Below are 23,243 nucleotides of genomic sequence, written 5' to 3' on the forward strand. Positions count from 1 at the left end.
CGTCACAATAGACAGGTGGGGGCGATGGCGGACCAAGGCGGGCAGGGTGCTGTTGTGCCATCACCACAAGCCCGGATTCCGAGTCTGCAAGATGCAGAATCTATCCTGCGAGCGCCCTAATTCTCCCTTCACAAGTCAAGATGCTGAGCCGTCAGGCAGCGGGGTCCTGCGGGAGAAGCCTCGGCGAGCCGCATGTTTGGACGTGTCGGCGTGTGCCAGACAGCCCGGCGCCGCACCTCCCTTTGCCTGTTGTACCATTAAAATTTTCTCCCGCCCGTATTCTGAGAATACCCCCGTGGGTTCTGCCTAAACCTCTCGTTACATTGCAGATCCTTGGAATTACTAAAAAGTCATCTGTTACATCTATTGGCCTCAAGCAACTTACCCTTTTGCACATTCCTGCACACTACGGAGATAATATACACGTGTATAAAAATGGCTCTGTCACACCATATGCCTCCACTGTAGCCTTCGTCATTCCGCATATGTTCATCGCTCGGCGGTTTAAACTGGATGATGGATCAACATCAACTGCCGCAGAACTTGTTGCTATCCGGGAGGCACTTCGATTTCTCTCCGAAGAGCCTCCTCACGCATGGATGATATTCTGCGATTGCAAGCCAGCTCTTCAAACGATTCACTGTGTCCTCAGACGGGCCCGTATTATGCTTTGAACATCCCCGCACAAAACTAATAGCAACGAGCAAAACGGACTAATCAGTGCTTTTTAATGGGGAAGCATAACTAGATAACAGTCATTCGATTCTAAAGGAAAGTTAAAAACATAACTCACCCGTGGAATAAAGACGAAGCGCAAGGTTTTTATTTCGGCTCTGCTTCCGTGCCCATTGACGACTGTGCTTGAAGTGCATGGCTTGAGTTCTGCCAACGTAGACGGAGGTAATAGTGTCGGAGATGCGCAGTAAATGTCAAGCGGCAAGCTCGCCGACGCGTACAGTGTTACGTAAAGAGGTTCGGCACCAACAAACGCTGAGAAATCACACGCGCGAAGAGCGCCCACAGCACAAGTGCCACACTTGTGAAAACATCCAGCGAATTCACACCATGTGAAGCCGAATTTAATCACTAGCCGCCTCAGATTTGGTCACCATTGCGGTCTTTCTGCGTCACTCATTAAAATACACGAATAGGCTGTAAAATATTATTCCAACGTTCGCTGTTCTTATTGCAGTCATATTAGACTAGTTTTTGTAAAGCAATCTTTTTCATTGTAAGTTGAGGTTTACGTTGATTTCATTTTGTGTATGTTATTTTATTTACTAGCTAACTGCGCATTTATTACCTAATAATGAAATAGAGGTGACGGTGAAATTTATGGAAAACTTTCATCTTTTCTAAATAGAGGAACTTTCCTAGAGTAGGAGCCGTGCCGCCACCACCGCGCGATATCTTTTATCGTTACTGTCATGATTCCCCATCTCTTCTCTTCGCTGCTCTTAGTAAGTTCCGTTACGTAACGTAAGTCGCTATAACGTAAAATGAAGACTTTGGATACGTCAAACGAACTGGATTCGATGAGCACACTGTGTTCGTTCGGTAGCTTAGTGCTCGCATCCAAGTCTGGCTTGTTAGGTGGATTATCAGATTCACCCACGAAGCCACAGTTGAGTCATATTAGATTCGTGCCATACTGGATTTGAATCTGACGCACGCGGGTTCACTAGTGCTATCAAGCCTCTATGCCCGTGCGGTGCATGATTTCCCAGCAGGAGGATAGCGAATTCTACGCCTGCCACTGTTCAAAATAGTTTCATCTCTGTGTATATTTGCTCTCCCATTCGCGCCGTACATGTTCAGCGATAAAGAATGCCCAGCTCACTCTGGCAACCAGCTGTCGTTGTCCTTCCGCACGCTGCCTCGGTCGCTGTCTGCTCCGGCGCACCGAATACAGCGCAGGAGTTGGCTAAATATTTATACCCGTAGAGCCGGCTCTCGCAAAATGTGGAACGGGTACGGGAAACCGATGTTCCGAAAAACATGGTCTGGCCTTCGCGCCCGAAATATCCTCCCTAGTAGTGCCGCATTTTGCTGGCTGGGCACAATGGCGTACCACGCACCGCGGTGCTAAGCGGACTCGGGACCACATTTCCTTTTTCTCCTGCTCAATTAGGCATGCTTGTAAATGAAGTAATGAATGAAAGTTGTCTATTTTCTTGAATATGTGTGGAAAGGAACCTCAGAAGAAAAAAGCCACAAAACTCGGATTGAAAGTGCTTTGATGCCTGACAAGGGGCACGGTTAATGGCAGCGCAGAACCCACGTTTCAGTGTGGCGGCCACAGTGACGGCCGCAAACACGCAAATCCTGGCGCCCATCGGATAGCGGCAGTCCGATGCGCTGCAGCCAGTCCGCTCGTCTACTGTCTTGTAGAGGGGCCTGATATCGCAGCTTGACATATTGCCAGTCGCTACGTTTTCTGTCCGCAACGCAACAAAGTCGAACCATGGTGCTCGCGAAAAACTGAGACCAACTTTGACCGCGGAACTCTCGTCAAAATGGAGCACGTTGTAACACAAGCAGACGAAGCTTGATGGGTGCCGGAAGTGTTTAAGTGCAGTGAGAAATTGTTCTTCTGCATTCTCTTTCTGTTACTTTCCTTTTATAAAGACAAATTAATTAACATTCCAACTATTATGAACATCATTTGTTCACCATAGAGATGGAAACATTATAGATCACGGGCCCTGGGGAGTGAATCGGATAGTTCGCCCTACCGAAGTCAATTGAGGATTTGCGTCTTATGGGTGTGGGCGGCTGAAAATCCCGCCGAGCAGTGTGCTGTGATCGCTAGCGATGTACATTTTTAAAACCTTATAATAAATTACATGCTTTACGTGGAGCACTTACATGCGTCAATTAATGGTCAGGAGGACCTGCTCTAATGACTCGGTACGTTTGCACAAAATTGTCAAAATCGTTTCAGGGTCCCTTTAACGTGTCCCTAAAGTGCACAAGCATTTTTATTAGGCTCCCGTCGAAATGCGGCTGCCGTGGTGGGAATCAAATGTGCAACCTCGAGCAATGCTGTAGCCGCATTTGTAACCGCGGCGGGCACAAAAGTGTTGATTTGAAGTGCGACCGCTTCCGTAGTGTCGCCAATGCCATGCGGTGTGCTTTAATTATTAGGGCTCTGTTTCTCGCTTTCCTGCGTAAGTTGTCCGCTTGACAAATTTGCTTAGTGTTTATTTTTCAGAAATAGCAGAGACATACTGTTATATGTATCCTGAGCTTACACTGTAAACAAAAAAACACCCAGATGGGCGTTTTTTGCTTGTCCTCTAGCGCATTCCCTTTTGTACATCTTTTTCCTCCCATTGAATGGGCGTACGATAAAACTCCCGTTGACATGGGCATTAATTGGGCACACAACGGGGGTACCGTAATACGCCCACTTCACCCCCTTCACCCCCATTTGACGGGGAGGTACAATGGGAGTTTTGTGAAGGCATTAAAGGCATTTTAGTTTAGGTGCGGCAAGCACGTAGCGAAATGCTTGGTGGCGCGGGTCCCGCGCTTACGCAGCACCAGACGGAACGCCGCAGGCCAAAATGTCGAACGCCGGCGATCAAGGCTCAAGGGAACTCGTCCGTCCGTGAGCTGCCACCCGAGCAGGCGTCGCACCTGCTCGGAGCGAACGCCGGCGTCCGACACTGTGGCCTCCGGTATTCCGTCTGCTGCTGCATAGGCGCGGCGTACCACCACGAAGCATTTCGCCGCGGGCTCGCCACACGTGGTCCAATCGACGGCACACGGCCACCGCTGAATCGACCAAGTCACGCGCACACGTGGTCCAATGGTGAATGAACCCGTCACTGCCCGTCTTCATTTTTTCCTTTCGCTGATCACAGAGCCCCTCGTTGCAAAGCTTTTATACAATCGTCCTATCGAAAATGCTAGTTACCGGAATTGCCTCCGAGGCCAGCAAACGCCTTCGAGATCAGTTGCTACTTGCTGAAAGGAAAAATGCATGAGACACACACTGACAGCAAAGAAAATTTATTAAACACCAAATGTAAGAAATATATGTTCACTTTCGGGCCCAAAAGAAAGCAAATTTCTGCCCCAGTAAAATAATTGTCTGGATTTTAAAAAAGAATACTGTACATTGTAGGCATGCATGACAGTTACTAGTATTCTACATGTCCTAACACAATGAAATTAGCAAATGAAAAAAATGCTAAGAAATCTTATCTCGTTCCATACTGAACTGTAACTACATAGCCATATGTTTGAACTGTTACTTTGCACTGACACTCCACACTTTTGCACAGACTATATATTGAGCTTGCTTGACTAACAGTAAAACTCCATTTGGGCCTAGTTGGTACATAATTCTGAACTTAAACTTACAGCGCAAACACCTAAGACGGACCACAAAAGGCAGATACGGCACACACTGGCGCTAACTGACAATTTCTTTATTTCTTTGTCATCGATGCATATATAAACCCTAGGCCACACAACCGCACAGACTACATTACAGAGATCTACCAAATTACCGCATAAGCAAACGTAGGAAGTCAAATTCAGATGGGTGCAGGGAGAAAGATATGTCACTGATGCAATTATCGCCTTGCCTTTTTATGTGGTAGGCCTCTAAGGCAAGCTGCGTATGCTCATTCTTGCTTTTGCCAAGAATCGACGTCCTATCAAGTCGTGTCTCACAACTGTTGTAAGGGTTTGCATGCGCAACAAGGTGCACTCCTCTACCTACATTCTTGTTTACTTTCTTGCGCATGTTCCCTGCATGTTCCCTGCATGGTCCCTTAAATACATAAGGTCATTTATCAACTCAAGGGAGTAGCTTGCAGGCATAGTGTTCCTTTGGCTTTTTCTTCGCCGAACAAGCTTTTAAAGCTATGCTCACGCACCTGCGGAGATAACAGAGGAGGAGGCCAAATTCGGCATAGTGCTTCATACGTGTCGTGCGCTGTCGGCGTGGTTTACACCATTCCACTCTCATGTGGTAAGATATAGCTTGGCTATCATAGGGCATTGCGTCAATGAGCTACTCAGGGAACATGCGCAAAAAGTAAACAACAATGTAGATAGAGCAGCGCACCTTGGTGCGCATATAAACTCTCGCAACAATTGTGAGGCACAACTTGACGGGACGTCGATTCTAGGCAAAAGCAAGAATGAGCATGCGCGGCTTACCATGGAGGCCTACCACATAAAAAGGCAAGGCGATAATTGCATCAGTGAGATATCTTTGTCCCTGCACCCATCTGAATTTGACTTCCTACGTCTGCTTATGTGATAATTTGGCAGATCTCTGTAATGTAATCTGATTGCCTGCACGGTAGTGTGGTCTAGGATTTATATTGCATCGACGACGAAGAAATAAAGAAGTTATTAGCCTCGATGTGTCGTATGTTCCTTTTGTGGTCCGTCTTAGGTGTTTGTGCTGTAAGTTTAAGTTGCTTGACTAAGCCATTCTAAATTAACAGTGGCTTGTATAATGAGGCTGATCAGTGGTATTTTGCATGGACTAGCACACAAATATGATAAATGTCAAAGTACTAAATTAAGAAATTGGGACTCACACAAACAAGCTACATAATTTAATGTAGTTATTGGGCTGTATTTCCGAGCAGGCTATTAAAAATAAACCGTATTTTACAAACCAGAACCCACCTGCTGATTATGAGACGTGCCATAGCGAGTAACACCGGATTAATTTGGACAACCTGGGGTTCTTTAACATGCACCTAAATCGAAGTACACGGGTGCTTTTGCATTTCACTCCCACTGAAATGCAGTTTTGTTTACGACTAGATTTGCGAAAGTTCCGAACAGGATCCCCCCTATATTTTTTACAGTGGGCACTCTTTGAATGGAGCCTCAAGGGGCCAGGGAAATTGGTTCCATTTACCAGGCATTCTATTTAGTGCGAGACATTGCAGAGAGCCAGCCAACCATCAGGATGGTGTCCTGTTTGAGCGGCAGTTTCGCTTAAGCGATTTTCGTTTATGAAGGTTCCACTGCAGTCCTTAATAGCGGATGAGTTGTGTTCTGCATGGACACTTTAGCATGGCTACCATGTTTAGTTGAATATTCTGCAAACAGCAACATTTCACTGTACCCAGTGCAATATATAAAGCCAGCAATCTAACATGCTGCAAATGCAGCCACGAACAAGTAACTCCCCTATCATACCCAATAACAGCATCTTTAGACGAGGTTAGTACTGGTTTCTCATGTTTAAGTGCCTTGTTTTCAGAAATCAAATCCTCCTGATCACATTGGTTTCCAATCATGTCATTCCCCGAGCTGAGGTCATTTGAGATTGCATTTAATTGCACTTCAGATAGCATATTGGTCTTATTTAAAAAGCACATGGCATCACAGTCACCACCTAGATATAGAATTCAAGCTGCAATGCAGTAGCAGACATTCTGAGGTAGATGCCTAACTATTCTTTTGAATTGGGATGCATACTGAAAACACTGCTATGCAATTGCAGACAGGGCTGGTAGTGTAGCAACCAGGACAGATTTAACGGACATACAGGAGCAAAATTGTGTGATCTTCGAATAAATATTCTCTCTGAGGAACCATGCTGTCCAGTTATAAAATGGGGATCGAAATAAAGTAGTTGGATAGCAAACCTGCATTTCATTAAGTAAATAAAATACTATTCATGCTACCTTCCAGGGTGCACACTACGTTCTCTTTCTTTGAATGTGAATTTGTTACCTTGCCATGGGTTGCCAAATGTATGGGTGTATTGCTGGTCGAGGGTGGATATAGGTCTCAGGCTAGAGGAAATATTTCGACAAGGAGACTTGCCAGGTTGAACAACGAATGTCTCAGGCTGGAGCCATTTGGTTTCCTTGCAATGATGTTGGCTCCAGCTTGAGACTTTTTTTTTGTTGGACAACTGTTGACAATTAATGTCGCCATCTTTTCAATTACCCTCGTCTTATTCAACCCATTGCTCCACGCAGGAGCTGCACTTTCATAAAGAATAAAAATATTAATGAGCTAAAAGGCTTTGTGCATGGCTGCGTCCCCAAGTGCAAAAATTAGTTTTCAATGAATGACAGAGTTGGTACCTTTCTTGAGAATTCAATAGGAAGAACCAAAAATTAAGCTAACAGACTGGTTATGACGACAAGTAAACATGAATTGATGTGGAGTGCCATTTCTTCATTTCACACCAGGCTTGGGGCCAGCCGGACTTCTTCCTAAAATTGAGAAAATTTTTCTAATTAATTACATATTAAGAGTATTCTCTTCATAACCTAAAAATTTAAAAAAAATGGTTATTTGGTTATTCATATTTAGTTGGGAACAGCGCGAAGGACACTGACGAAGTAAGGGCGTATACAGTAATGACACATAGTGCTGGCTGACTAGATTTATTATTAGAACATTCAAACAGTTAAGTACTTTGGAATGCTTCCTAAAAGCCATAAAAAACCAAAGCAGGAAGCAGTTGTACGAAATAATGTATGTGCATGAAAAATGCACCTGATCATCGGTTTGCAGATATGTGTGCCGTTTACTTGTCAGTTAACAAAACATGTCTTACACTGAAACATTTCTCCTACAATTTGGCAATTCTGTGGGCATTGATTATTGCTTGGGTCAGTTGGTTGCTGTTGTTACTGCTATTAGTGTATAGTGAAGTGCAATGTAGATGGGGAAGTGCTACTGACAACTACGAACATTGGCAAATTTTGCTGCACCAGGATAATGCATGCATTGTCCTGCTGCAGCGAAACTTTCCAGTAAACTTTCACAGTTCTCTGTAGTACTTTCCCATCTGTCTCGCCTCACACTGTTTCATCTATAGCGCTTCACCATACTATAACATGCGCCACCAACTGACACAAAATTCTACCCTTCTGAAGTTCCTACTGCTACTTCGCACTCGTCACATTCAGGCTGCCAGCCGTACTGAGCCCAATGTAGTATAACTGCATGGACTGGCAGCTCCTGTCATGGATTTACTCTGGTGTAATGGCACCACAGAAGCAAACGAAGACAAAGACATGCAGGACACAAGTGCTTAACCTCAACTCTGACTTTAATATGAAAACAGACATATACAACACGTAGTAACGTTATTAATTCAAAAACAAATTCTTCGTGCAATTTAATTGAGAATGACCGATGCATTCGTCCTTTTCACGCTAATCTGCCAAAGCTTAATTATCTTATGTACATTTGCTCATAATTTCTGGCAACGAGTTTCGAAGAACACTGGAACGAACCACGCTATTTTGCAGTGCATCACAATGTGCGGATGAGAGTTGTTGCACACAAACTTCATTAGCCTCAATCTCAAATTATTACAATGCGTGTCTATGCAATGCAAGCATGACTGGATAGGAATGGCAGACTGTACATAACCTCCGTTGCACAGAGCAACGCCTGCAAATTGTGCTGCACGCAACAAACAAATTAGTTTGTTTTCCTGGCTTCAGTCTTTTTTTTCTCATCAGAGCAAATCTCTCTTCACATGTTTCATACAAAAAAAAATGTTTGCCTGTAAGGACCAGCTACACAATTACTCACGAAAATCCCAAATGCATACGAAACAGCTGCAACCACTTCTTTACTTCATCATCTTATTCATTATATTCCCTATTCATGCCTGATTTAGTTGCGCAAATCCTTTTTCTCAGGCCCTTGTTAGGAGAGTTTTGTGCTGCAACAAAAGGCAGAAGCCAAAAAAAGAAAGAGGTTGGTTGTGGCTTGAAGCACAATATGCATCTAGTGAGCTAGGCCGCAAGCGTTGCGTAGTCTGCTGCCATCACAAGGCCGTGCCTACATCGGACAGATGGGATGCTCTATTAATGCGAAATCAGGGAGATTGAGGCAGTATGAGTCATCTGTGTGAAACAACCCTCCCTCACACAATGGTAAATGCTGCAAAGTATGTGACCGCGGTCCTGTGTTCTACAAAACTTGCGTTATAGCGAGGTATTATGACCTGACAACACGCAAGGTAATTGTGGTTTGCAACATTTAAAAAAATGATAAATGCATCAGTTATCCATTAGTTGCACTGCATAAAGAATTTCTTTTAACAGATATCATCACATAATGTTTCCACCTGTTATTAAATATTGCGTTTCCTTATTTTAAAGCTTGAATTGAGAGCCGGTGCTTGTGTCATGCGTACATATCTTTCTTCGTTTACTTTTTGTGGTGCCAATACACCAGAATTTGTATAACCAAATGGCCACACTGCTTTTGTCACGTTATAGTGGTGCTTGCAAAGCCTCGCAAACAGCAGCCTATTTGGTCAAAACGTGCTTTTGTACATATGCTTTTGCAAAAAGAAAAGCTGCGAAAGGGTAACAGAATCAACAGCAGTAGGTTAAATCCACTGCAATGCTTTACTTTTCTGCCTTTATTATTTGTTACACCTAAGTGGATAAGCCAGAGTGTGAATGTTACAGAAATGCACCAAATAAGTTGCTGAAATTATGCAAAAATGTTAACGCAACTAAGCATAGATTTATGTGCAATAATAGACACCACTCAGTTTCTTTCCTTCTGACACAAACGTAGTATATCTTATTTTTTTGGCATGAAGAAAAGCATATGTAGACCAGGCAATATTTGAATGAGAGCCTTCACGATTAAGCACCACTATGTGACCATTAGGGTACATACACTGTAAATAGTAAAGATGATGTCCCGAATATCACAAGTGCAACATGTTAGCGAAAGCAGCAACCATTAACCCCGAAACTAATCAAATCCCACAAAAAAATGGCTGTGGCTTAAATAAGGTTAAGCCCAGGATGCGAAGCATACTAGCCTTTATTTTAGTTGTTGAACCACTGTTTATCCTGGTGAACTGCTGTTGCTTGGCTATATTTGGTTCGGCTAGACGAAAAAACAACTCATGCAGGCGAGCGCACGAGCTGAGACCCGGCTATGTAGCTACGCGGCCGCAAGCAAGTGCACGAGTTGAGCCTCCGCTTTTGCAGCTGTTATGACGTCATATGGTAGCTACGCGGCCGCGGGCGGCGCAGCAAGGAAGAGCGTGGTTGTGCGGCTAGTATGCTTCGCATAACAAAAAAGAGATGTATGTGTCAGTGCAGCACCTGTATTCTGAAGTTACAGGAAAGTGGCATGCTTGTTAACAAACCTACAACTAAGGCACATTTGTATGTGGCCAACCCCTGCCTCTTTATGTGCTTTCGTGCCTTTGACAAGGTGTTACTAGATATTTATTTGCTTCTCTGTTGCAAAAACACATCAATTATCAGGTCCGTGCACAGTGCACCATGCCATTTATCCATGTGGACTCACTTTGTGTCCTTAGCACTGCTCTCACCTGTTCAGAACTAACAATCGCAAAAAGACTTGTTCTACTTAAATCTACATGCCTGAACATGTGGGTTCTGCAGTTGAAATAAGGTAATTATAACTAAAACAAATGACATGTTCTGATGAACTTTGTTTTCATAATCTAATTGTTTATTTGGACACATAACCAGCCAGATCATTTGCACTAACACAAGAAAACAAATTCAACACACTGGTTTATACTGGTTGGTGCTCTCTAGACTTTAGTACACACTGAACAAACGACAGGCAGTGAGAAATACCAACAACCACTAACTTCCAGACGGCATTATTGGTCACATGTGCACATGATATAGCTACAAAAACCCAAATGAAAGTAAACAAAGAAAAAACTAAATTTTAACAGAAAAAGAACAAGACAAAACAAATTTCTTCTGGTAGCTAAGTCACAATCAAGGTGCAAATGCCAGCTATAGTTCGGCAAGCACACATTTAGTTATTTTGCTCAGTCGCTCAATATCACAATTTCTTGTTTGACAGCAACACTGACGGGACATCTGTGCTTATCTTTATTGCACATGCTATTTTTGCTCGCCCCAACATGCCTTTCTTTCGGCATGAAAAAAACATCTTAGATAGACGAAACAAGGCAAAAATGGCTGCTTATGCATTTGTATGATATTCGAACTGAGAGGGGTGAGAAGTAATAAAATGTTCTACTTTCATAATGTATCTACCATGTGCATAACATTTCTCAATAGGAATGAAGCAATGAATAAAGGGAAAGTCAGACATCCACCTGTTCGTAGCAATCGCTACAAAGGAAACCCATACAGATTACTCGAAAGAAAGGCCTCATAGTTGAAGAAAAATTTGTCCTGATCCGGGACTCGAACCCGGAACCGCCGCCTTTCCGGGGCAGCCGCTCTACCATCTGAGCAAACCAGGCGACTAGCAGATGGCAGGGCGAAGTCGAATTTGTCGACAACACAAAGCAAAGGCAAGTCTGACGTAGTAGTTCTGCGGAAACCCGCAAGGTGGAGAGAAGTAATGAATAAAGGGAAAATCCTGGTTAGCTCAGATCGTAGACCGGCTGCCCCGGAAAGGCGGTGGTCCTGGGTTCGAGTCCCGGACCAGGACGAATTTTTCTTCAACTATGAGGCCTTTCTTTCGAGGAATCCGTATGGGTTTCCTTTGTAGCAATTGCTACGAACGGGTGGATGTCTAATTTTCCCTTTATTCATTACTTCTCTCCACCTTGCGGGTTTCCGCAGAACTACTACGTCAAACTCTTGCCTTTGCTTTGTGTTGTCGACAAATTCGACTTCGCCCTGCCATCTGCTAGCCGCCTGGTTAGCTCAGATGGTAGAGCGGCTGCCCCGGAAAGGCGGTGGTTCCGGGTTCGAGTCCCGGACCAGGACGAATTTTTCTTCAGCTATGAGGCCTTTCTTTCGAGGAATCCGTATGGGTTTCCTTTGTAGCAATTGCTACGAACGGGTGGATGTCTGACTTTCCCTTTATTCATTGCTTCATTCCTAGTGAGAAATGTTATGCACATGGTAGAAAAATTATGAAAGTAGAACATTTTATTACTTCTCACCCCTCTCAGTTCGAATATCATACAAATGCATAAGCAGCCATTTTTGCCTTGTTTCGTCTATCTAAGATGTTTTTTTCATGCTGAGAGAAAGGCATGTGTTTAAAGAATAAGCTTGGTTGCAACATGTAAAGGAATTATGTAATGTGAGAAAGGTTGCTGAAATCAAAATATATTTGTGATTTCCTTGCGACTGGAACACTCAAAAGGAAAACGACCTTTTAAACAGACTAAGAAAAAGCCACAGCACACGCACGCATACTAAGCCAGGGACTAGTATATTAAACTGATATGAGAAGACTTTCAAAAAAGAATCTTTCCCGGTTTGGTCAAATTTTTAAAACAATGGTTAACACCTGGCCCCACACCATAAATCTAGAAGAAATAAAGTTCCTAAGTTACTCTGTGTTCTTTCTTGAACCCAACAAATCTGCCTAGAAAAGCGGGTCAAGTCTACATCTGTGGCAAGGTGTGAACAAGAAACTCGCTTTAGCTGGCTGCAGTGCTCCCTGCGATGAATATTCAGGCAGAAAATTGTTACTCCAATATGACTGTGCCCCCAAGAAAACCAAATGTGGTAGACTACATCAATGCACATGGAAAATCTTTAGTCCATGCTTGCTGGCACCCTGTCTGTATTGGCCTCTAGAATAATTGTGGCCCCCACGTGCTGTAATCTTTCCGTGGCATAGAAAACAACATTGTGTGATACCAGCTGTGAAGTGTTAATCAGTTTAATCAGCAGTTTAATCATGGCGGCAGTTTATTCACAGTTACTTCCAAGTGTTTACATGTTTTAAGCATTGCTTGTGGGCATCTTGGCTCCAAAACAACCTAGACCTTACATCCCAGTCTGGTGTGTAGTGTAACAAAGGCTTTTATTGGAGCAACTTGATGCTTTTATATTAGTTATTCAGTTGGCATGATCTTTCACAAAAGAGCTATAGGCAATTTTGCTGCGATAACCCTACTGTTTTTATAGCATTTGTCGTGGGGAGTGCGGCTTGCCCCTTTTGTCAGAGTTCTTGCTGAACGACGATTTATTATCAGTCTGTTATATGTGGAACTTGAACAGCTTATATTTTTCTCCTCAATCCACACATCTGCTGCACTTCTGCCAGCATCTCTATGCAGGGTTTCCTAGGTATACTTTGTGGCGCAAAATACCTTTCTTGAACAGGGACAGAAAAAAGGAAGACAGTGAAGTGCCAAACTACCAACTGTTTAATGACAGCCTGAACAAACGTATAGAAGAAAATACAACTTTCGCTCATGCGCAGGGAGCCAAGGTGTGACAACATGGTCATGATAACATACTTTGGATGAAGCATATTTCTGCGGAATATAGTACGATAGATGTATCGCTGACACAATCAGACCCTTTCTTTTTAATATAAAATGCTTCCAACAACTCCCTTGCAGTTCCGCAGAAATGTGCAGAAATGTGCTTTTTTCCGCAGAAATGTGCTTCATCCAAAGTATGTTATCGTGACCATGCTGCTCTGTCACACCTAGGCTCCCTGCGCTTGAGCGGAAGTTGTATTTTCTTCTACACGTTTGTTCAGGCTGTCATTAAACAGTTGGTAGTTTGGCACTTCACTGTCTTCCTTTCTGTCCCTTTCAAGAAATGTATTTTGCGCCACAAAGTATACCTAGGAAATCTAAGCACCAACATGCCCAAGAAGTCCTTTTGGAACATCTACACAGGGTGTTTTGACTAATGTCATACCAAGTGAGCACACTACAAACCTTGCGTGCATCGTTTTCATGACTCTTTCGATGACCATATTTCGTTTGCAGTGACTTTATCAACTAAGTATCTAGCGGCAGCCTGAACATAGGCACTCATGAGAACTCGCACCAGGCTTGGTCGAATACGTCCAGCACTGCATCACTGAGTAGTGAACCATGCTGTAAGAGTTGGCAACTAAATTGCCACCTTGAGATTGAAACTTTTCAACCTTACAATCAAGGCTTCAATTGCCCAGCCAGCGAGTTGCAGCAAAGGTGTGAACTATAGTCATCTAATGTCACATTCTATGTAATAGCGATAGCAGCTGATCTCTCTAGTAGTGGCCCTCAAGGCCAACAGGCGTCCCTTTCTGTGCACGTGTTTGTGTAGGACTAGGCAGGTGGTGCCAGTTTGTTCTTCAGCATTAACACTATGTTCACGCTGTATCGGGAACACATTTTCTTACTCAGTGCAATAGCCCTTGAACCTACATAATAGCCACTAAGAGCCCTTTGACCATCAACCTTTCCTTTGCCATGTCATTTGCTTCTGCCTTGATGTCATGGAGCAACTTCAGCTAGCTGAAGCATTGATGTTGTTTGAGTGGCCACACAGCCTTGCAGTTTTCCAAGCTGAACGTTGCTTCATTAAAAGCTGACATGATTTGATCTCAGCAGACAGATCAGAGTTAAAAAAGAACACTCATAAACTTCTTTCAAAGTCATTCTAACCTCGTCAGTAATCCCGGGCCTTTTGATGTGTTATTCAGCATTGTCCAAAGCAAGTTGGCTCTTAAAAATTAAAATAACAACTTTGTGAGGGCAGCTACTGGGCTACCTGTCTCTTCAGCGAGCCTGAAATGTCTCCTAGCCATCAAAGCAAGAGCGCAAAAAAACGACAATGAAAAGTGTGGCAGACAAAATGTTCATGTAAATCCATATGTTTATGGACTGTTACACTAACTGAAAAAGATAGTGGCTTCCCAGTACAGTCTTGATGTACGTAGTTGTTTCAGTCACGAGCAAACAGCCAGTTGCCCAGTCCTGTACAAGCACAGTGTAAAGATGCTTATGGATTAAAATTTGTTGTGTGTGCATGTGGTGCAGTGTGCCACATTTCATTTTCCTGAGGCTGCAGTACACTGGGAAGACTGGTTGCTACTTCAATAGGAAGCCCTTACAGTATTGCAGCCCTTTGTTCAGATCTTGCTGCAGATTGTATCAAATGCAAATGCAAACTGTTTTGCAAGACACGTCAGTTCAGTTCAAGCAATTAGACCGAGTAACCCAAGAAATACTTCAAGCCTCCAAAACGTTTTAATACAGTCCCTAGTTTAGTACAGGTTTTCGCCTGATGTTTTGGCTTCTACGGTATAATGCTGTGTATAAGGCTTGCTAGGTACTAGTGGTTTGATGTGCACACTCTCTTGTGTTGCTATAATTACAACTTGTAACAAAGATTTTCCTTCCTCACGAACGTTTGGATACAGTGCCTGTGAGCTCATCTTTTAACCTGTTTTTCATTCGATCTGTGCATTTACATCGAACGTAAACTACAAAATATCAGTACAGAGAATCACAAAAGAACACACCTGCGTAACGATTCTGCCAAGATCGTTGGAGTGGTCAGTCACAGGATGCAACACCGGTAGAAAGGCACCCTGAGGTAAAGCAAAATAACAATCGTTGTAAGATGCGGATCAAAAATTTTATTCTGTGAGGCTTTTGGCATGTATACTAATTACTACATTTGTATGTAAAATAGTTTTGCATAATAGCTGAGCAAGGTTAACGTCTCGCCCTGTGACTGTCAGCCAGCGCTACTCATGGCAATGGTGACAAATATGGCACATCCTTTTCAAATGGAACTTTTGTGCATTACATGAATTGAACTTAGGTTCACATAATACATGACACGTGTGGTTAGAAGGATGTGTTGCATGCCGCACCAACGCCACAAGTGGCACTGCCTAACACTTCCAGGGCCAGACTTAGTACATAAACAATACAAATGTGCAACAAAGTGAACAGGTGGACAGCTGCTGCTATAACTCAAAGATTACATGCACCATGCTGATGTGAATGCAGCTCCCATCAGGATAGAGTTGCCCTTTGGTGCACTTCATTTCTCTTCCTCTTTTGTCTTCATTGCAAGCTGGTGCCATATGGTAATAATGAACAAAAATTAAGCACCTCAGTTCCCATTCTTGTTTTGCTACATGCTGTAAAGTCATCCAAATGCGCTTAAGACTCTTAAGGATGTACTTTAGCCATTTTGTCTTGACAATATTTTTCGCTTGGCTTCACTACACCTTAATGTAGTGCAAATTATAGAGAATGCTTACAAAAAAACCTACTCCACAAAATAACACCTTCAATTAAAATTACACAGTCTATGGCTTTGAGATGTGCACATACATATTTTATACATGGTTACAATGAAAATATAAATGACTGTTCTAATAAGCATACTTAGCATACTGCATAGCAGTCACCTGGTTCCAAAATGTTTCTTATCACACATAGGACGGCCACAACTATAAATTTATATCTGGCAGTGACTTAAGTCACGGCCAAAACCTTCATAGTGCAATCAATGAAAATTTTCGAAGTTAAAGCAGTTAGACATAAACAGGGCCAACAGTTTTAAGGTGTTAAATAATGAACTGTTATGGAATATGGCAGTAGAAGGCCATGCACCTGAAACATAGGTACTGTTTATCATATAAGCACATTCTTGTATTTTTGCTTACTTTCATAGGAATTGCATTAAACAGCTTGCTGATGTGTAAATTTTGCTACATGACTGTATCGTATTAGCCCTTATCTTTTCACATTTGGCTTACTGCAGCTTTATGCACATGCAAATGGGCCACTACTACCTTCAGGTGAAGGCCAAACACTATGCTGTCCAACATACATGCATTTTACAACACCGAACAGTAGACTTAGAGAATGAGCAACTCTTTTAAAAAGTGCAGTTCTTTGGACACACATTGATATATATCTGGAAAACGAAGATTTTTGCTAAAATGATAACTTAATCTAATTGATAGTGAGCATAATGCATCATGCAAGAAACTTGCATGTACCGGGCACCGCTATAGCCACTGCGACCTCTGCAGTTTCTTCACAATCTGGCATAATGTGCTCAAGCTGCCTGTAAACACTGGAGGGTGTCTATGATACATTAAGAAGCTCAGCAAACATGAGAAGGACCAAAAATGAAGGTCAGAGAAGCAAAGCAAATTTTTAACCATTCCTCTCTATGTTGCTATGAATGCGAAGGTGCCAGCAAATGATGTATTTGAACTGTGTTTTTAATGGTGCAATACTAGAGAGCACATTTTTGCAATAATAATGTGACAGAGAAGAATGACAGAAACTAACTTAATGAATATTTTTCTAAACTTGCACGAGGGTTTCGTCATTATGCTGATGCACACACCTGCATATCTCTACTGTGAAGTCTTGTTTCGGTTTCCTATTTTATTTTCACATAGTAATTTACATCATACACTTGTCCTGAAATACATCACGTTAGGCTCCTTCAGTATTTTTTTTCTTACTGGAACACACATGCCTATACAGGGCACACACTCAAATACATGCAAAGCTGCCACGGGACTGGCTATTTGAGGTCGACATGTTTGTACAGCGCAAAAGACGAGGACCGAAGGAAGAACACAACACAGGTGCTGTCACACACACACTCAAGGCACTCTGCGGGATTCTCAGGCTTCTTTCATGCTCCTACAAACACGTTATGTAGCACATATTGAGCCACAAAAAGCTGTACTGGAAAATGTTCATGTTGCACTACAATTTTATAATTGAGACTTTTTATCTAATATCTGAGTTGATTATTTGATTAAGAATAATTAGGTAATTAGGCAAAATGCAGAAAATCTAAGTATTTTCAAGAGACAGGAAACAACATTACCTGGGTTCTGTGCAGCTAGGTGGCACATGCATATTTTTTTAAGTTTGCTAAAGTTACGTGGGATAACCTGCATCAACCCATGGAACAGGTGTCACACCAATCACTCTAAGTGATGCCGCTAAACTAGCCATTGCACTTCAAACATATAGGATAATAAAAGTAAACTCTAGGTAAGAGCATACCAAGACCTCTATTGCTGAAAAGGGAAACTGATGGGAGGCGACTGATCTCCGGTTATGAAGCTGCTTCATCCTCACAGCTGGCAACGAAACGGCCGCAACCACAGTCCTGAAATAAAAGAGAAAAGTTGACACTACGATGATCACATGGAACACGAAAAAGCTGGTCGCCAGTTTATCTTGGAAAGCATCTGCTGCTACATTAGGTTTTGTATATATGTCAGCTTATTGTTAAACTAAGCTTGCCAAAATTTTATACTTTAATGGCTTTGTTCTTTACAAACTAAAACCTTTGCCTCACTCATACACTTATGCACTACTTAAGCTATGAGATGTTTACTGATCCCTTACAATGAATGGCTTCTAAGACAAATTATTTCACACAAAAGGATGCATAACTTATAAGTGTTACTGACATTGAATACCAAGGTATTACCTTTTTATAATAGACGATGGCAGACCAAGCACATTTTTCTCACAGATACAGTTTGATCGGTCTGCCTTTCTTTTTTCACCAGCAGTAGAAATTTTGTTAATAATATTCGTGCAATATAGGATGATGCTATGATGTGTGATATGATCCTGAGTTGAAAAGCGCCACTTTTTTGTGTGAATTTGGCACCTAGAATTCAAAACTCAATATCTGTACCCAATACGCAACGCAACGCAAAGTAATTAAACATTAAACAAGTCCAGGTATCCAGTGCACAGCGCCAGCTGTTGAATAACAACATTGCACAAGCATAGACTGTATAGATGTAGCGTAGTATGTGCACGGCAGGCGTAGTGGCGGCCTCCAGCAAAGAACACAGCCATGGAGCGACGCGCCCGTATGAGCCCTCGCCGGCAATTCTATCGCGTAAATTGATATATCCCGTCACGGCACAGGCATCGTTTTCTGGCCGCCGAGGTGCCGGCGCCACTGGTACTCACCTGCTCCGGCCGCCGAGGTTCAAGTGACGGCGTATCCAGTAATCTGAATCAAAGAAGGACACTGTTACCGCCAAGCAGTACGCTAACTATGAACTATAAAGCGTTTCTTTTACTCTGACCGGCAGTTCATGCGGCGTTGACCCGTAGTGCCGCTGGAAGCTCACCACACGCTTTTAATACCACAAACGCGTCGCCGATATTTCACGCCCGTAGATCAAAGTCGACGGGCGCAGGCTCTACATGCTACACGCCGCAGTCGCACACTCCCTGCACAATCAGCGGCGTGGGCGCGAAGAGACACAAACGATAGCACGGAGCGTACTGGCAAATCTGCACAATGCGCGCTTAGTGAGCGACCTACTGCACACAATCGCACGAGCTAGGGGACTGGCGCCGCGTACGCGCCAGCTAGCAGATACCGCGCACAAAGAAGCGCCGCCGGTTCTCGCTCAAATGATCGCTGTACAAACACTCACACACGCGCACCGCAGTAAACCCTTAACGAGCCGCCACATTTTCAGGCCCCGGTTAGGCGGCAAAGCTTAGCTCACCTCGCACTGCACATAACTATTATGGTAGTGGCTTGCGCTTCGGGGAACATGTCGAATGCTCACATCCACCCAATTAAAGACGCGGCACAGTCCCTCATCATGTAAAATTTTAATGTTTAAGTACACTCGCTTGACCCTAAACACTCAAGTCACCTCGATTACGACAAAGCTCGAAGAAACACAGTGATCGCGCAAAATGGTTCTAGACGGCCAACTGTCGCGCCATGTTTTACTGAGACCTTCAATAAGTCATATCAGCGCGTCTCCTCACTTAGAACATATGCACACTCATAGAACGTGTAATAATCGTTCAAAGTCACTTACCGTGGAGTCTTGAGGGTTCAAAGCAGTGTGAAACATCAACCACGGTAGAAGAATGTGCAGCCGCTGACAAATGGCTGAACTTTCAACGCGCGCGCGCGAGCGCTCCGAAGGCTTGTGTTCCTCCGCGCGTAGTTCCGACTTTCGGCGTCGCTCTGCAGCACCAAGGCGCGGCCACTCCGAACAGAAAAACAGCGCCGACACACATTGCGCGGGATATTTCGAATCTGACTGCAGAAATAATCCTGAAATTGTCGCTGCGGCTGCCTGCCTTGTTGGTCACGGCTGAGTTATTCTTTTCTCTATTTGGCTCGTCTCAGATATGGGTGTATTTCAACACTCCCACTTTCCCGTACGCCACCGTTATTCCTTGAAAACCCCCCATTTTACAACCGCAATGGCCCTTCAAATGGGGCCGGGGGTATAATAATGGTTCTAGCTTATTTTACTTCTTCTTGTGGGAGTACTCATTTTAGGCTAGAGGGGAAAAATGGCATATCAACTGTTAAAACGCCCATATGGGCTCATTTGTGTTTACAGTGTACACTTATCAAGTTTCTCTGTAGCCGCAGTCGTGTCGATGGGAGTAGTGTTTCATTGCCGTCTCACGTCACCTTTTTCCTATCGCCCCTCTCCCCGTTGGAACTACGAGAGTAGCAAGGCTTGATTCATTTCACTCGTTTCGCGACTACGTCAATTCTATCCTTTCTGTGCCTCTTGCCCGATTTGATCTACGATGGACGTTGCGAAAGTAAGTTTCGTCATTATATTTAAGAGAAGATGGTACACCAGGTGAAACAAACAATGGCAGTAAGAATCCATGCTCATTGCTGCTTCAACAACGAAGGGAGCATCAGCCGAGGAGGAATGGTGTGTGCGCAGAGCACCACACCAGCAGTAGACCGGCGTGCCCGAGGTTATTTGAGTACAAATCAAGATTGCGTACAGATGTGTGCTCACAGCGTGGTCGCCAATGGAAGGGCGTTCTGTTATCCGCTACGAATAGGCACCTGTTCGCTGCATTGAAAACCGCACTTTCTTGACGTTGCTCCCGAAACAATGCTAGCGGCAGCAGGCTGTGCGACAATACCTTTCATTGCAGGGCGCCGAGTTTTGCAGAGTGGTTTCTTCAAACTGATTGGACGCAATGAAAAATGTCTCAATGTCAGTGGTGACTAAGCGGAAAATTAGTGGAAAGTGTATAGTTCATGATTCCATGGTTTGCCCGTTTTGGCAAAAAAGCTCCCCCGTAAATAAAAATGGCGAAACTTATTTTCGGAAAGTCATTGAACTTTCACTTTAGTAGAAATGTATGCGCTGAAACTACAGAAAAGCTATTGTGTGCGCATAAGGACAATTTCAGCTGTCAAGAGGCTAATTTGGCGATGCCCATCCTGAGGTAATTGTACACAAACGAAGTGATGGGAAGGTCCAAACAAGTTTCTCGCGTCTCTTTGCGTCTCAGCCACGCTCCTTCCATGCGAAGCCATGCTCTTAACCACCCCTGACGCAGCGTGCAAGATAGCCACAGCAGCAGCAGCAGTGGGAAAGCCGAAGGAAAAGGCAAAGAAAGCTTCGTTTTAAAAGCGCTTACAGCTTAATGGTTAGAGAATCGAGCTGCTGCCCCATGGGGCCTATGTTCGAAATCCGCTGTCGGTCGCGCGTCATCTGTTTCCTTTTTTTGTTTTGTGAACGCAAATATACTCAGCGAGATCCCAACCCGCGAAAGGCCGACCGACAGAACCACAACAGCGATACCATTGGATAGTAGGCAAGATAACAAACATATTGGCATTCATAATACCGTCAGGAACATTGTATAACAATTACAAGTGTTACTGAAACCTGTTTATATTTTCTTTCCACCAACGAAGAATATTGATACAATGCAGACACATATTTAAACAACGCGCGCAGGTTCGTGCGCCCCCTCAAGAGGACAACGGCGTATTGGACGAAAAGACGACGAAATGATGGCACGTGTTTTCGCCGCACGCATTCACATCGTAGATAGCCGTTGTCAGCATCTACAACAAGAGGTGAAGAGGAAGGCATTCTTGATCCCCTGTTCAGAACGCCGCAGTCTTTTTTATTTACCCCCAGGGCACAAGATAGCCCACACTAAATAGTTGTGTCTGCATCCCTTAATTGTTCGTTACAGTATAATAAAGAGTATCATTGAACTGCGCTACTTCCGTGTATATTTATCATGCGCCAAGAAAAAGCGCAATTGATAAAGCCGGCCTGCTGTTGTATCATCTTGTAGCTGAGTTCCTTTTACACAATTTTTTGGGGGGCAGCGGGGTGGGAGGTAATAAAAATTGATAGCAAACCTGAAAATAAAGACGCACACCCCCACGCATAACCTAGGGCTCCAACTCCACCCCTACGAAACGTCACGCTCCCTATTTGACGACGTTCCACCCATCCCTTTAGCCGTGCTCAGGCGAGAATGTCCACATCTTGAAGAATCGACCACGGAGGTCCGTTGTCTCGCTTCCGCTTATCGTGTAACCCAGAGTCTGCTAGCTCGCCATCCTTCTTCGCTCAGCCTTCTTCTCGGTGTTTTGTTAGCATTATATATGTTTGCTTTCTTTCTTTTGGTGCTGCGAAATGAGGCGCAAATACAGAGTAATCGATCCATTTTCTGAGCACCTGTAAGCAGCAATAGACGTTTCATGCGCTGTTCTACAATAAAAAAAATCGGAAAGCTTTATTGTACGTCATTTCTTTTTGTCATTGTTAGATGCTGCAGACAAAACTTTACTTAAGCCATAGTCCCTCACCGCGTTTTCTTCATATTACAGGGTTGTCCTTGAAAAAAAGCACAATATCCTCTACCAAGATTTCGTTATGCATAAGAATTTAAAGGAAATTGCGGGCAAATTTTCTTGGCACTGGCTTCTCCGCTGTAAGCCACTTTAGGGTGCATTTAAAAAGGTATTTCCGTGTGTATGTGTTCCCCGTGTAAGATAGCAGGATCCACATTAATGTCTACGTTGCACAAAGGAAAGTTGATATGAGAATCTGAGAAGCGCGATTTTTTCTCAATTAACAGTACGCAAATAAATAGGCAAATAAGCCACAGAAAGCACAATGGAATGCTCATGCTTAGCTAAAATTCAGAAATAATAAATGTGTTTAACAGATTCACCTATCTAGTGCTGCGTGCTGCTTCAAAAAGCAATTTATCACTGCTGCGCACGTGACTAACGGTAAGAAGACGGCATTATTTGTTTGGGTAGTGCAATAGCCTAACTTTCGCAATAACCGTTCCGCGCAGTTTGTTCATTGCCAAAGTGAAATAAATTGTATTGTGTAGCGATTATATATATATATATTATGGTAAATGGCGAAGTGAATAATTTTGTTCGCTGCCAATTATTGGAGCATTCTACTCGCCTTTGTTCCTTTTAGGTTTTATTCTTCCAACTTGGTCTTTCAATATTGTGTAAATCTTTTGAACATCAGCTTGACTTTCTCCATTTTACTATCTATTGTCTTTGTGAGCTTAAGTTATGTACTTGTCAGTTATTTGTGTAGTGCTTGTAGTGCGTATATACTTTATATTGGTGCTCCAGTTTAGCGGGACATTTGAACATATTCACCGATGTTTGTGTTTTCAGCTGCATTGCTGAGAACCTTTGTGGTCTGAAGATTTCAGCGCTTGGCGACTTCAATTATTTCATGAT

General features: G+C 43.4%; 1 protein-coding gene and 1 long non-coding RNA gene across 3 annotated transcripts in view; one reads left to right on the forward strand and one right to left on the reverse strand.

Annotated features, from left to right (window-relative positions):
* The window catches only part of LOC135913786 (putative protein kinase C delta type homolog), a 725,274-nt gene that overhangs the window by 141,498 nt on the left and 560,533 nt on the right, over window positions 1-23,243 (forward strand). The gene's annotated exons all lie outside the window — the stretch shown is intronic.
* Window positions 5,294-19,973, reverse strand: LOC135913784 (uncharacterized). The gene is made up of 5 exons (XR_010568110.2): window positions 19,555-19,973; window positions 18,680-18,722; window positions 17,750-17,855; window positions 15,217-15,285; window positions 5,294-7,211 (listed from the first exon to the last, which is right to left on the reverse strand). It is a non-coding gene; the product is annotated as an uncharacterized lncRNA (long non-coding RNA).

The sequence above is a fragment of the Dermacentor albipictus genome, chromosome 6 (genome assembly GCF_038994185.2).
Source record: "Dermacentor albipictus isolate Rhodes 1998 colony chromosome 6, USDA_Dalb.pri_finalv2, whole genome shotgun sequence".
NCBI lineage: Eukaryota > Metazoa > Arthropoda > Arachnida > Ixodida > Ixodidae > Dermacentor > Dermacentor albipictus.